This window comes from Ambystoma mexicanum, chromosome 6q, assembly GCF_040938575.1.
Source record: "Ambystoma mexicanum isolate Mex_15411 chromosome 6q, UKY_AmexF1_1, whole genome shotgun sequence".
Taxonomy (NCBI): domain Eukaryota; kingdom Metazoa; phylum Chordata; class Amphibia; order Caudata; family Ambystomatidae; genus Ambystoma; species Ambystoma mexicanum.
This window is the reverse complement of record NC_090937.1, coordinates 100421357-100438083: the sequence shown is the minus strand read 5'-3', so window position 1 is coordinate 100438083 and position 16727 is coordinate 100421357. Positions and strand designations below refer to the sequence as shown.

Sequence of the window (16727 nt, the reverse complement as noted above, 5' to 3'; positions counted from 1 at the left end):
CTGAGAATGGTTTTCAAAAGATGTGCAACTGTTGCTTGGGCTTCAAATCTCACAATATATCCTAACATCAAGTTTTAACACAATCACACTAAAGATCCCGAGCTGCGCACCAGTGAATTCACAAATGCAGGAGGAACCTCTGCAAACGTATTCAAGAGGCTAAGAAATGGATTGCAGCTTGCAGCAATACACGCAGTATTCATGAATGAAGATTACTGTAAAAGCATCGTTTTTGCCAGGTAATCAATTCAGGGCCATCTTAAGCACTTTTGGGGCCCTGGGCACGGACATCTTTGGGGCCCCTCTCCACCAAACCAAAGCAATTAAGGGATCAAAAATACTGGTTGCGCCCCCATACCACCACCCGTCGCGCTCACATCCTATAGGTTGATATGCTGTCTCGCAGCATAATAAGCATGTTTACTCCCTTTAAGTCCTCTTGCCCTCTTCATTCTTGCTCTAATCAGAATGAATGATAAACAAGCAGCATTTGAAGACCAACATTAGCAGTCTACAAAGGGGTTATTGTTCTAGTACATACAGGATACATTTTATTGATAACATCCAGGAAGGTAGATGTAGTATTAATGCCGAACTGTATGTAAAAGGTACATGTAACCCATAAGAGACAGATAACTCACATTAGCTGCCCCACAGAATGCAAAAGTGCTCATGCATGGAGAGACCACCATTTGGAAGGAAGGCGAACAATACACAGTAGCATGGATAGTGGAGGCATATTAGAAGCTACCAGTAAGGTGTCTTTATCCAGACAGACTGAGATTAGAAGTGGGATCTGGTTTTCAAATAGTGTTGCCATTAGATATCAAAGGAACAAATGCCTGCGGTGTGCGATATAAATATGCTCACTATTAACACAGTGAAAAAATGAATAAGGCTTTTATAAAGATCATACCATGAGAAGGAAATCACTCGGAAGGGCTGACAATTTTGAAAGGTTTAGGGACTGGCAATATTGAGACGTTAGGCAATACAAGAATAAATGAGATGCCAAGGAACACACATTGGTTAAGGGGTGAAGCGGTGAAGCTGGGATTTGTGCCAACTCTACAATTTCTGCATTTGAAAACTTTCTTTTCCAGTTCTTACCATGAACTAAAACAATCTCATTTTATAAAGAAACAGACTAGGTAAGTACACAAATTACATTACCAAACATGACCATCTTTAAAGAAAATATTATAGAAGGGTGTTTTGCAAAATGGGAATGATTCTAGCTTCATTCTCTCCATCATGAAAGGAAGTATATAAGAACCAGCATACCAATCGATGTGATTTAACAAATTTAATCTGGGTTTGTCTTTTGTATTTTAAAGCTTTAAATACTTCCAAAGCAATGGCTTGTGACATTTTCATTCAGAAACGTGCATAAAAACCTGTGACCTTTACCAAAAAGCAAACCGTTTTTTGCGTCAAACAAGCAGACCTTAAAATATGCTTGCCCGAGGCCTGCAACATATGGTCCACTCTTTTCTGTCTACCAACCCTTCCACCCAAATCGCCTACATAAAAAGAAAGATCAAGTAATGGGCTAAGCGATACCAGCAGCTTGTCAGAAAGCAAACCTCACAGCACAGTAATGTAAGATATATTAGATGATTTGACCAGGATAACTCTGTCGTCTGTTGGCAAATCCAGCATACAAACATGAACACAGTCGTTCCATATTCTTGAATTTGGATACTTATTCACCTCTTGGACTAACAGTTTATGCCATTGTTGGAGGTGACTCCCTAAACTTTACAAAACCTCATCTGTACAAACCAATTTCTAGACCTTCACCATACGGATGATGTTAGTTTTTATAGCAACCCCTATCTGGTACAGGTACATTGCTGATAATAGCAGATGTTGTTCTGCAAAACCAAGAACATATGCAGGCAGGTTTATAAACTTCAGACATAGGAAAGGCTCAGCCAGTTCTGCTGGAATGGGATATTCTAATTTTGCATATGAACACATACCTCTGCAATGGGTGCTTCACGCACTGAGCGAACTTCTGAACCATTGTGACACTCAATTTATCAATATACCAATTTATCACCATTGCCTATTGCACATGATCAACATAATACCCACAGGAAGGAAAGAATGCTACAGAGTTGTGCCATAAGGAACACACAAACTATGTATACCACAGTGAACACAGAAAGCAATATATTATGAATTGATCAAGGCAGAATGCACATGCCAAAACGGAATGGCAATGGGTTTAGAGCCTCACCAGCACCCCATAAAATATTCTGACTCGTGCTATTTAAGACTGGTGAACAATGCAATCTTACTTCTTCAGATCAGCTAGCCTTGTGGGGCCCCTTCAAGGTGGGGGCTCTGGGCAAGTGCCCCTTTTGCCCTCCCATAAAAAAGGTCTCTGAATCAATTGCCTCCATGTGCTAATAGTCTCTGCCCATTCTTGTGGCTTAGCAGCAGTTTCCTCCTTGTGCCCACGGTCTTCAGTGCGCTGATGCACGTGCACTGTATGTTGCACAACCACGCTTTGCCCACACTCCTCACACCTCGCGGCATTCTGAAAAATGGCCCGACTGGACTTGCCACTGGGTGGTACTAGCATACAGACTCGAAAGTGGCCGCGGGGCAGGCCCTCTAGAGAAGAGCTACTTTGTAGCTTTGCGACCTTAGCACACATCAACCAGCATTTTTGCAGTAGGGCAATAGTGCTAACACAGATTGGTGTTAGCACTAGGCCAAACTTTGCACTAGCACAAACATGCATTGAAAATGTATCTTTTTTGCATTATGGCAATTTGTGCCTTGGTGCTTATACCATGCCAAACTGCACTTTTCAAGGTGCAATGTTTTTCTAATGTGTCCCAGTGTTTTTAGAAATACAGCAAACTCTGCCCTAGTCCTAATACTGTGCAACTCTGCACTTGCACTGGTTCAAAGTTTTTGTAATCTGGCCCATAGTTTCTTACAGCATAAAACAATGTCATGCAATGAATGTGTCGGGGTACGACAGTCCATCACATCTGTGCAGATTTGTTTTATCTGATTTGCTTGTCATGTACTGTAGTGTATATGCATTCAACCCAATCCTAACATTTGAGTTACGGATTCCAGCCACAGAAGCAATCCAGCTCTTTCAGACTAACTGACTACTGTTTCAACACAAACATTCCTTTTTGCTTGTGCTTCATTTTAGACATATGTTCAAGATAATATGTAAGCTCCTCCAAGAAGATGATGAGAGGACTGCGTGGCACCTAAAGTCAATCCCAGCGCAAGGTCACTAGATCAAGATCAGCAATGTAGCCACGCTATAGGTTCCTCACTTGCCTCTTCTGCTATCCCACCAATAACCTTTCTGCCTACAGAGCCACATGAAACAAGGCAAAAAGAACATGGCAGAAGTGGCCTGCTGATCATGCCTAGGTGATGGTAGAATGCCAGTGATTGTGTATAAAGGACAGCTCTGTGAACTTTGAATGGACGATGATGTGAGTGCTCTGTGAGGGTCCGTTAGGACTTGTGCTGGTATGCCTGAGGATAGCCAGTGGGGTTGCCCCTTTACAATGCGTTCATAGAAACTCACTCCTTTCTACATATGATATGGTATGGCATTTATAATGCGCCTATACGCAAGTGTTTCAAGGTGCGACGAGGCAAAGGGAGGCAAAACAGAGGGAAGACAGAGACAACGATCCTACTAGGCCAGGTGACTGTGAGATTGCCCAAGTGCAGGTGAAAGGGGAAGGGTAAAAGTGCAGGGAGAAAGGGGAGGGGACAGTGAAGTACATAGGATAACAGTAAAATGAATAAAGGCAATAAATAAGAGTGCAGCCAGCTGGTGGCAAGTGCAAGGCTATGTGCATACATCAGGTGTCAAGTGCTGGTAGGGGCTGTAGGGACACAGAAACAGTCCCGAATGCAAGGGTTGTCAGGGGGGGCAGTGCAGGTGTGCAACTGGCAGGGGTGCGGGGGACCTGGGCCTGAGATCAGAAGGTAGCCAGCTAACCAGTGCAATGGCGGATTCAGCCAGGAGATCAGCAGGGGAGAGAGGGAGGGAAAGCAGAAGCAGAGAGGAAGGTCTTTTGGTGCCTCTGGAACCGGAGATGTTTCTCCTCAAGTTTCAGGGAGGCAGGGAGACTGTTCCAGCGGGAGGTACCAGCAGAAGACAGAGATCTACCACCAACTCGCTGCTTAGAGAACCAACTTACACTGAGGAAGTTGGAAGCGGATGAGCGAAGAGCTCGAGAAAGAAGAAATTTAGGAAGAGAGAGTTGAAGGTATTGAGGTCCCAGGCCCCAGAAGACCTTGTGGACAATGCAGAGGATTTTGAACTTAATCCTCGCCACCACGAGGAGCCAGTACAGAGATTTCAGTCCTGGAGAGATACGATCCGTGGGCTTGAGGCCAAGGACAAGTCTTGCAGTCCTGTTTTGGATGAGTTGCAGAGGGCGGAGAGTAGAGGCAGGCAGATTCAGAATGAGGCTGTTGCAGTAGTCCAGCCTAGAGAGAAACAGAGCTCTGGAGACAGTGAGCTTCAGGGGGAAGGAGAGGATGAATACCTCTGAGGAGGTGCAGCTGGTAGTGTAACTTCTTAGAGACGTCAGAGATGTGAGGAGAGAAGAAAAGCATGGAGTCGAAGATGACACAGAGGTTTTTAGCCTCACATGTGGGAGCAGGAAGAGGGCCAAGAGAGGCCGGCCAGCGAGTGCCAGGAAAGGAGGGAGTAGGTGTGCCGATGAGGAGAATCTCACTGTTACTGGCATTAAGGCAGAGATCATTGGTGGCACACCACTCCTGGATGGCGGTCAGACAATCAGAGGTGGCTGAAGGGAGCCTGAAAATGAGTTGACCAAGTTGAACATAGGTGACCAAATACACTTTCATTAAGTCTCACTTGGGCAGCCCCATTACCCTCTATTGAGAGGGGCTCATTCCTACATGGGTGGCCTCATGCACTTGTCTTGGTAATGGGAGGGCACACTACATGTCAGAAAAGGGATGACTCGCCAGTGCTCTCTGGTTGTCTTGTTTAAGGGATGGATAGGAGTGCATTATAGAGGTAAGGACAGAGGTGAATTGCTGGAGCTCTGTGGTTATATCAATAATGGGGTAGACTTGCCTTCTGCAATTCAGAACCAAGGGGAATCTCTGGAGCTATGTTGGTGTCTTGGTAGTGGAATGGGAGCGCACACTGGAAATAAGGATAGAGGTGAACAAATGGTGATCTCTGGGTGTCTTGGTAATGGGATGGGAGTGCATACTGCATTAGTTGAGGACTGAAGTGAATTGCCGGATGTCTATGGGTGTTCAGGCAGCTGCAGGCAAGGATACAGTTGACTTTGAGGAAATCTTTGGGTTCCTTGGCAATGGGAGGATTGTGTGTCAAGATAAGCCAGTAGATATGCTGACATAACAAGACAGCTATAGGCAGACAAAGCTAGAGACCATGAATGGGTCTCATTTCAGAAGGCAGGGAGCACTGCTACCAAGCCCTCAAGGTCTCCGACCACCATCCCTCAAAGGCCTACACAGGCCGTATCAAGGTAGATGTCCCGGCGCGTAACGCCACAGCATAGCAGGGCCAAGGCAACACCCACACCACAGGCCACCCAGAGCAGTGCAGGGCACACTGCACACACACCCGCAGCCGGATGCACAGACACTGGCAAAAGACGTCTCTGCACTGGCATAGGTCATCCTGCAGAGCACACTGGTGCAACAGCAGCAAAACATGGGGACAGGCTCCGTCCCATTCACTTCACCCACACTCACAAGGGGCTCACAGCAGGGTACACCGCGGTGACAGCCAGCGTGCCTTCTGCGCCCAATATCACTAGGGGGCGGTAGGCGTGGGGTGGGGGGGGCACAGTTGTGAAAGACTTTGGGACACTGATTGCCATGAGTGGCCATGCTGGGGTGTTGGTGGTGGGAGGGGGGGGTTAGTGTGATGGGGTGTTGGTGGGAGTAGGGGGGTAATGTGATGGAGATGTTGGTGTGGGATAGGTGGGTGGTGTGATGGGATGTTGGTGGTGGGAGGGAGATAGTGTGATGGGGTGTTGGTGGTTGGAGGGGGAGGTGGAATAGTGCGATAGGGTGTTGGTGGTGGGGGGATAATGTTATGGGGTGTTGGTGGTGGGAGGGGGAAGGGGCATAGTCTGATAGTCTGATTGGGAGTTGGTGGTGGGAGGGTGAGGGGGATAGTGTGATGGGGTGTTGGTGGTGGGAGGGGGGATGGGGATAATGTGATGGGGTGTTGGTGGGGGAAGGGGGATAGTGTGATGCGGTGTTGGTAGTGGGAGGAGGTATAGCATGATGGGGTGTTGGTGGTGGGAGGGGGAGGATACATAATGTGACGGGGTGTTGGTGGTGGGAGGGGTACGGCGGATAGTTGGGGCACTTAATTCCATAAACACCATTAAAATTCATCAATGTGAGGACATTCCTGGTTGTGTTTTTGTTGTGATTATTGATTGGGCTGGTGTCACACAATGGTGCATGGCTTGTGCACATGTCAAAGTGTTGAAAGAAATTGTCTATCAGTCCCTGGTGTGCCATTCTTCCATCCCTCACATCATCTCTGGCAATGTGTGCGCTTGCCTCAGCCAGAGGCACTGCATCCTCATACTCTGGGGGTGGCATGTCATGTCAGGGGGTAGCCGAACATTTCTCTTTGGGCAGAAGTTGTGTAACATTGCACACACAAGCACAATTTTGCCAAATTTCTCTGGAACATGCATCAGGGCTCCACCGGTACGGTCGAGGCAGCGGAAACGAGCCTTCAGGAGGCCGATGGTACACTCAATGCACACACAGGTCCTGCTGTAAGCATGGTTGTAGCCAATCACGTGAAGGGGTCATTAGCCAGAGCAGATGTGGATATCCAGAGTCACCTACAAGGGTCGATGCACAGGCATTAGTCACGGTGTAAGGTGTGGGTTTGGACTTACACAATATCAAGTCAATGGACTACTTGTACATGCAGATTTCACGGCAAATATCTAGAGCTGAAAGATGAACAAAAGCTGACTATAGCGTGAACTGAGAACTCCATCTGGGACCATCTAGAGTTTGACTAGGGCTATTTTCCCACAAAATAGGAGTTTATTTTGTTTAACCTTATGAATAATTGCTTCCTGCTAGCTTTTCTAATGAAATATTGGGATTGCGACAGAAGTTCCATAAAGTTGCCAATGTGTCTGAGTAATGGTATTGCTGTAGAGGACTTGATACACTCCCAATGTTGTGCCCTATATATATAAATCTTTATATCGGAAATACCCAATCCCCATGTTAAGGGAGGGCAACATTCAATTTCTTATGGATGACATTTATTTTATATCTGTACCAAATAGAGCAGTTCCCTTTGCACTGTAGTCCTATACTGAAAAAAACACTTTCCTTAATGGAACATTATGATGTTACCTAATTGATATTGTTCAATGACACAGATATATTTCATTTATTGATTTTACTATTTTTTAATGGTGCCTTCCCACTTACTTGTGGCAGCGATCAAGTCACCTGCAGAAACATGTGCATAATAGTGGGATTGATTAATCATGTAAAGGCACTGATTGGTTGTACAGTGCATGGCAGATGCCTAATTCTAACTTTTTAAAATCTTATTTCTACATTCCTGTACTTGCCAGTCTTTGAGCTGGAAGTGGAGGACAGCAAGTTCAGAAACTGGATTTTTCTGAATATCTCTCTATTTGTCTGAGTAGGTGGTACATGCAGGGTAACAACCATAACTCTGATCATTTATCTTTCTATAACCATACCTCATTTTAACTCCTGGGGCTTCCCTTCCCCCGTCCATTACGTTTTGCAGGTAAACAGGACAATGTTAATATCTTTTGTTATAACCATGTCGTATTCTGACTCACTGGGCTTTGTTCCTACCTCCATGATTTGTTTGCGTGGTAACCAGAACAGTGTTAATTTATTTATCTGTAACCGTGCCTTTTTTTGACACCTCGTGCTAAGCCCTATGATTCGCAACATCAATAAAAAAAGTGGGAGGTCCACACGGAGCTCTGATGGAGTCTGGGAAGACCTCACAATTGCTTGTTCAAGACTGCCATCACCCTAGAATGGTTCAAAAGGATGGCTTTCAGGAGGAGAAGACAAGTTTCAAGCAATCCCAACCCAAAGCATTCAGTCAAAGTAGATATTTCAGGGGGCATCTCTAAGAGGGGGTAGGACCCCTGTTTTTTTTAGACGCGCCTTCTTAATGGAGAGTAGTGTTATGTAGGGTCGGTATTATCCAGAGAACATTTACACATTATACATTGTACATTATACATTGTGCCGAACAACGTCCCATAACACTGCTCTGCTGCAGCCTTTATGAAGGAACAGGGGCCCACTTGGGTATGAACACCCCCAGAATCTTCAGACCTATATTCGATCAAATTGGTCTTGTCACAAGATAAGGGGTACCTCAAGTGTATGCACAAGCAGTCAACAACCCCCCCCAAACATCCAAACATTACCAAACATTTTATTGTGGGAGCATTAACACAAGTACATCAGAGTGTGATAAAGTACAGTGTTCAGAGTATGGTACACAATGAGATTTTGTAATGGAGCCTAGAGTTGTCTACTGTACAGCAGAACAGCAGGAAGGAAAGGACAAGTCAGATTCAACGTGGGGTGAAGGTTGATGTCTGCTATTGGACCAGCCACTGGTTTCGGGCAGTGGGCATGTTACAGGGTTACATGGGAGAGCAATGGCAGACGTTGACGGTTGCCAGTTTGCCATCACATATCTCGGGGAACAAGGGGAAGAGGGAAGAGTACTAATGAGCGGTCAACATGAGTGTTGTTGGGAATGGATTAGGCTTGGTACAGTCCTTGTTTACTCAACACCCTTGTGGTGTCATAAGTCTACACCTCCATCCTGGCCATCATGATTCAAGAGGAGTGGGAGAGCCAAGTGCAGACTGGTCACACTACTGCCAAATATGCCACCAAAACCCAGCTGTCAAAGGTAAGAAATGTAAAAAGGATGCCCAAAACGGTAACAAATGTTTTTGTAGCATATGTTCCAAGAGAATGCAAAAGTATAATAGGCTAAACAAGCGATGGGGAAGTTGCCATGATTCAGAGCCCACAATAAAATATAAAGAAAACGAATGTAAAAAGGCAGACCAATTTGTTTCTAATTATTATTAGCACATGTAAATCATTATTGACCTCCTATCAGCCAATCAGAGGGCCTCATTACACGGACGGCGGTAAGGGTTTACCGGTACCGGTAAGGGACCGGTACCGGTAAACCCTTACCGCCTTACTACGAGGTCCCTTTGCGGGTTGGTACTTTAACGCCTGCTGTTTAGCAGGCGTTAAAAACCAACCCCCAAAGGGACCGGGGTGCTAATTACAGTACCGCAATTTTCGGCACCGTAATTAGCGCCTTCCCCATTCCCATAGAGCCCTATGGGGCAAAAATGGGAATGGGAAGGGCAATGGGGGAAGGGGGAATTACCGCCCAGCCAACCTTGGAATAGGGCGGTAATTCCCCTTTCCTCCAAGGCGGTACCGGTATTTTACCGGCATGGACCAAGGTGCTAATAGCACCTTGGTCCTCTGCCTACCGTGTAATGAGGCCTAGAATGTTTAGAGTGTAGTCAATAACTAGTGGCATTGACTACATTCTGAACAGTTTTTGGTGGCACAGAATGAAACAACAATGCAATTTCCAGGCAGGATATTGTTCCAACAAAACAATTCCTCTCTGGGTGGACCTTTCTTTGCTGCAACATGATAATTAAAAGACAAAGATAAAAACATTGGAAAATACTGCAACTTTCTTACAGAGAAACCGTTTACTTTCACATGACACCGTTTCACTTTAACATGGTCATGTTAAACCCTTTACAGTTCAACCAAGTTGCAATTAAAATGCTTAATGTGCAGAGAACACTGTTATTTAAATACTACAAAATAAAACCACATGTGAAGTTTGAAGTTTTATTAATATACTTATAGCCAACAGGTTGTGCATATACAACACATAGCGCAAACAGATCACAAAACGAGTATAACATTTCCAGTCCATGATACACATTGGTAACAACTACATTAATTCAGGGTAAGATCACATCTTAAAAACACTTATACCCAATTACAACTCTTTTAAAAACATTTGGATGAAACAGGCCGATGTAAATAAAGGATTCAGCCCTAAGGGGTCTTCTAACCAACAGCCTTGAACATACATTCTAATGTTGTCTAAAATAACCATATTAAAACCATAACAAATTCTAATATCAATTAAAAATATCCACAATTCTTACATAAAATAACACCATGTAGAAAATCAGATTGCAGTCATACCCAATCATAAAATGAGTCAATATGTTGGAAAGTTTATTGATATCTAAGGTATTGTCATAAGATTATAAATATTTAAATTGCAGTTCCAACAGACTCTCACAATGTATTAGCAGGTGTTCAAGAGACTCTATTACCTCATTGCCACATAGGCGGCACATTCGCATAGATCTCGATAGGCCCAACTGTGCACCTTTCGTTTCTAACGCCTCACTATTATTACATTTCATCAATAAATAGGAGCGGAAAGTCTTAGGGCTGGGAAAAGCCATGAAATATTTAGGTTTTCGTTATACTTTCAAGCCTATATTGGTAGTAGGGGCCACTGTACACTTTCGTAGATAATTCTATCATAGTATATTCGTGCCCAACTATAGCCAACTTCCTCTTTAGCCAGCCTTTAAACTGTTGATAAAGGTTATATTCTGGGTTTTGAACATAACCCACAGCCCATTTTAAGTACGTAGATCTAATTGTACCCAGTGTACCCAATTCCTTGTTGTTCTCAATGCGTTCAAATGCCTCCATATATGGTACAATGATAGTGTCATTTGCTAAAGTGGTAAAATTCACATAACACATGACAAGTATTCGGATAAATTCAAACTATACTCTTCACCTCAAACTCAAGATAGATGTATTCGGCAGGTATACAATTAGGTAGCCGCAAAAACTTGCACAACAACATGGCTTCTAGTTTCTTCACCTTTGTAACATATCTATGTCCCCAAATTTCAATGGCATACATAAGCATAGCTCGGATTCTAGCCGTGTACAGCATTAACACAATATATGCTGAATAGCTGTTGTTTCTTCCATCAAATGCACTGATCGCACTGGCTGATATTTTACATTTTCCACTAATTGAGAGCCATTGCCTCTCCCATCTTAATTTGTCATCTATTATTACGCCCAGATAGTTGTAGCAGCGCACTTGTTCCGACTTTTCATTATTCAAGTACCAAAACAGACTGGTTTGCTTAGATTATTTAGCCAGAAAAGTCATAGCTTTGCTTTTGCTGAAATTTATTGTGAGCCCGTTGTGCTTAGAGTAATCAGCCAATGCATTCAGCAAGTTTTGTAACCCTGCCGGGGTATAATCCAACAGTAACAAGTTGTCAGCATATATCAACCAACCTACCAGTGATATACCTACTTTAATGGGGAAGGTAAATGCTATCACAAAAGCTTGTTGCATATCTGCTAGTAGGGATCGGATCAGACAATTTTCCCTTTGCGTCTAATCTGATTCGTACGCCGTGTTACAATATAGAAGCATCAACATTTTGAGCAAGCCTGGCGGGATGTTCCATTCACTTAATTTTTTCCACAGGTGATTCCTAGTACCGAGTTGAAAGCTGCTGTGAAGTCTATGAAAGCACAGTAGACACTTGACTCTCTCCTTTTCCAGGCATACTCAATCGCAGAGGTTAATAGGACAAGATCATGTATGGTGCTTGACCTTTGCCTGAACTTGATTTGATTTATTTGTAGTATGTTGTTGATACTAATCCACTCATTTAACTCTGTTAACAAGACATGTGCAACATTTTAGAAGGAATGTTTAGCATTGCCAACATTCAAAAATTGCCAAGATTGTCCCAAGCACCCTTCTTACAGACAATAAGAATGTGGCTGACATTCCAGGATTTGGGTATCACACCAAGCAATCCCATCTCGGTAAATAGCCAGTGCAGGGCAGTCACCAACAGTTCGAAAATGTGCGCTTTACTAACTCAGTTTTTCTATTTACTTTAAACTGTATTAAGGCAACATTTTTTACTTCAGCACGAAATTTCCTAAACATGTATTGCTCCTACACTACGTGCTAATAGTCTTATAGACCTTGAGACTGGTCACTATCGCTTAGGATAATGACCCTTCCCCAACTTATGGCCCGAGGGTTAGCCTCGGAACAGGGGCTTAGGCTTGGGCCATAACTTGGTGGTGGGTCATTATCCATTGATAACAACCTCTCCATCAGTCTATAAGGCTATTTTATTTTTACCAAAATCAGCTTTGGTTCTTAAGGATTTCGGAAGATGTACTCTTTGATACTTGGAGAAAATATCTCAAGCTAGCAAGTGAGTACTCTCAGCCAACTAAACTGTGAGGTTAAGTTCTGTTCCAAGCATATATAATCTGCTAACCCATACTGTATCCAACAGAATAATAAAAAGAGTGCTATGTTTGTTAGTTATGAAGTTCTGTAATTCAAATGTTTCAATGTTTGTGGTGAGGGAACTAAAAAGCACTGGTGGAGGTTGGATTCGAACCAAGCTCACACAGATTTCTTTTTGAAAGCGAGCGACCTTACAATGTCAGTAACAATGCTTTACCAGAAGACCTGTGGAAGCATGGATAACATTAACACATGTCCATACTTCACCATGCACTGGATTGAGAAAAACCTGGAGTCTGACACCAAAGCACCCCAAAAAAGGGCCCCCAAAGTCCATGATGGTGAAGATGCCATGAAAGAACAAGGTGCTTGGCATCAAATTTATTAGTACTGCACTGTCCAGCCGCTAAACAATCTCCCTTTCTTCTTTAACTTACTCTGATCAATTCAGTCAATCATTCTTTACAATTATATAATTCACCATCCACCAGTCGACATTGAATAATTTCCAATTCAGACTTGGACTTTCATCTTTTGTAAATCAGTGACATGGTTCAACATTTTGCCCACTAGGGATTACACCAACAAATGGGACAAAACTGAAGAAAGAGATTGTCCATGTTGCCTATGTCATGTTAACATCGAGAAATGCCACCATGTATTAACTGAGTGCATAATATTAAGAAAAAATGTTTTAATGGCTATGCTGCTTATATATCACTGATCAAGGATATCCGTAAGGACCAATTTTGGTCCACTATAGTTGGGGCTGAGTCTATCGTTATATCACCTGCAGCTTGTGCAATATAGAAAGAAGCACAAAAGTATTTTGAGATTCTTTTGGGTCAATTGGTGCAACTTGTATTTTTATGTCTGTCCAAATGAATTTTATTGTTAAATGATTTCATAATTCAGATGAATGTGTTTTAATGTTGTAGCTCTTATCACAATTGTACTTAATCTCAATGATTTTTTAAACTTGATTTTTTCTAACTTATTCTCTATGTGCTAAAAGTTGGTAATTAACTATTGCACAATACAAAAAATAAACAAATCAGTGAAACATTCCATCTCATGTAGGCATTCATTCTGTCTCATTCAGCCAGTAATACTTCCTTAGCCAGTCATCCTTTAACATCCTTTCTCATTCAGCCAGGCCAGCCAGTAATGAATAATTTCCCAAATCATCAGATCTTCCCACCCCACCCACCTATTCATTCTTTAGCCCATCCCACTCAGCCATTTGTGCATTCTCACACATTGATCCTTAATTACCCACTCAGACATTCACCCTTCAACACTCACCCTTTCATCCTTAGTGATTTACAGGGCCTATTCTTCACAGTCTATACATCTGTTCCCACCTAGCACCTCACCCTTTTACACAGAGCCTTTAATCGATTTCACTCAGTACCACTGCCTTGAAAAAATAAATTAAATGATGAGTCCCTGGTTCCTCAGCCTGTCTTCTCCTTTGTATAAGCTTCCACTAAAATATTAGTGCATTTAAAAGTACATTAAAAGTGTGAACGGTGGGCAGACCGAAACCTGTGTCCCTGTGGCATGGGATAGGTCTGGGTTGTCCAACTCCAGGCTTCGAGGGCCAGAAACCAGTCAGATTTTCACGATATGCATTATCCATGAGATAAATTTGCATACAATGATTCTAAATGTATGCAGCATTTTCTCATGAATATGAATGAGGGATATCCTGAAAACGTGTCAGGATTCTGGCCCGCGAGGACTGGAGTTGGACAACCCAGGCCTATCCCATGCCTACCCAAAACCCCAAACTGTTGGCTTTGTCGATGCTTGTTTGTAAGGGTTGTTAGGCAGTTGGGCAATTTTTACAACTTGGCTTATATCTCGCAGCACACAGGCTTCCTATACTATCAGAATCTGACAGTGATTCCTTTACTACTGACCCAGCCTCTTAAAGCAGAGAACTAGGTGAACTTTTTTCCCAATGGTAAAGAGGAAGTTGATGACAAAGCAGTGCCCTTCTCCTCTGACATGTCCATAATAGACCTAGTTCAGCCATTACCATCAAGGCCGGAGAAAGGATTTATAAAATCCCATACAAAGTGCCATACCATTCTTGTGCTATCATCCCATACAGCGGGGCAGTTTTAGAGGTCACGGTGCCCCCTCTTGCACACTGGTGGTGCCCAAACCACTGCTAGGAATTGCCTTATCGTCAAGAATGTTAGCTATTTGGCATTATTGAATGTTTGGTCCACTCAGTGCTATTGTGCCCCACTATCTCAATATATGAAGGAACAGAATCCTTAAAATCCTTATAGATCAGAAGACCCACAACTTTGAGGGCATCCTAGAAAAGGAAATAAGAGTTTCACTACTGAACAAAAGGCTTACAGAGCATTTATGATGCTCCTGGTCTACTTCCATCAATGTCTCATTTATTTCCTCTTTGACAACATGAAGTCTTACAAATGTTCCTTTAAGCCAAACACTGGTCCTGCACTCGGAGGAAAAGAATACTTTTCATGACGTCTCAGAGTTTGGGAGTCTCATTACAAGTTTGGTGGTGTGGGGAAAAATTTCTGTGGGATGTATTGACCCACTCTGCTATACTATGCGGCCTCACTCTGCTATCTATGGTGCGAGAAACAGTAAAATGGCGGCAAAACCCTTGTGCGTGCCAAAACCTCAAAACCACGTTTTTCAACACACAAAAAGATGGCTGCACAACTTGCCACCCAGGGTGCATGTGTGGTGGAACAGAGCACACGCTGCAGAAAAAATGCCAGTGGGCTCCAGGACAAGTAAACATAGAGTGCAGAGGGAGAAGCAGCACTTTGAAAGTGGAACTCCAAAATTTACCTGTAAATGACATTTACTTTGCTGCTGAAACTTCAAAATGCCTATACATAACATTTTCCAACACTCAAAATCTTGCTTGGTGCTAAAATTCATTCAATCTAATGAAGCACTGTGAATGTATAAGTTCCTGAAATGTTAAGAGCAAAACACCTTCTCAGCAAAACTGGATTGCATGTGAATGACAACTCCTGTCAAAAATCTGTGTGCAGCCATACTGGGCTACCTGTGATTGACAGCCCCTGTCAAATGGGCTCTCCTGATTAAACTTTAAGGTTGTCTAAACTAAAGTCCTGCCGGATTAGCAAATATAAAAGGACTGTTGCTGAAAGGAACACGGATCTCAGTTGTTTTGATCCCAGAGGTTCAAATCTGTAATGTAAATTATACATGTTATCTGATGCAACAAGATTGTTTTATGCTGGATTTCAGGTCAAGAAATTAAGAATTAAACTATGCTAGCTGGGCCTGCAAGGGGTTGAAAAACAGGTTTTCACCCAAGGGGAGAGTTTTGCTCTCAGCAGATGCTCACTGACACATGATAATTTGTGGGGTATGCCAGACGTGTGTCTGCTGCCAGGGACTGAACAATGGCAGATTCTCCAGGCCAGGAAATGGACGTGTGAAGAGGTCATAAACTAGGCTTGCAGAAGGAAATCCCAAAGGTGGGGGCTGCTCATTGCCTCCAGAGACAGACAAAAGGCTGACCATTTGCTGCTAAAGAATATGTAATGAACATTTTTAGAGATTTAAAAGTCGCTATCAGAAGTGGTGAAAAATATAAAACGGGCAGATTTGTTAATCTAATTTTTGGCCCTACATTTGAAAATTTGGTGGAACTGTGCAGTATATTCTGAATAGGAATGGCAGTATATGTGGTTTTATGGAAACTGTATTTATGCTAGAATTGTTAAACTTTGTACACACATTCCTTTGGTAAATGCGCATATTTGTGGAAATGTGGAGAAATTTTGGAAATGCTGCAGAAAGGCTAAACAAGGTCTCACAGCTGTGGGATTTTGATGAACAGATACTCCATAAAATATGTAATCCTTTTATGTGATTTTCGTAGAGGTTACAAATGTATAAATATGTATTTAGGACAAAATTTGATTTTGATACTAGTGGCAAGGGGAGGTTTCTAAGTAGTATAAAAATCAAACCATAAACCTGACAACATCTGTCTTTGATCGAATCACCCGGATGCAAGGCAGAGGTGAGGCTCTGATCCAATCCCATTTCACAGGGGCTAGCTTAGTTAAGCCGGCCCATACACTCATTTGGTGATGTCATTTGACAGGATAAATAGGGACATCTGACAACACATGGACACACTCTCCATTCTTATTCCAGCAAAGCATTTTGATCCAGCATTCAACATCCAGCCTTCAACTTCCTTCTAGATCCAGATGCCAACCACCAGGACAAGCAGTAG

General features: G+C 43.1%; 1 protein-coding gene across 1 annotated transcript in view; it reads right to left on the bottom strand.

The window, feature by feature from the left end:
* The window catches only part of STPG2 (sperm tail PG-rich repeat containing 2), a 2646564-nt gene that overhangs the window by 1194278 nt on the left and 1435559 nt on the right, over positions 1–16727 (bottom strand). The window lies entirely within an intron of this gene.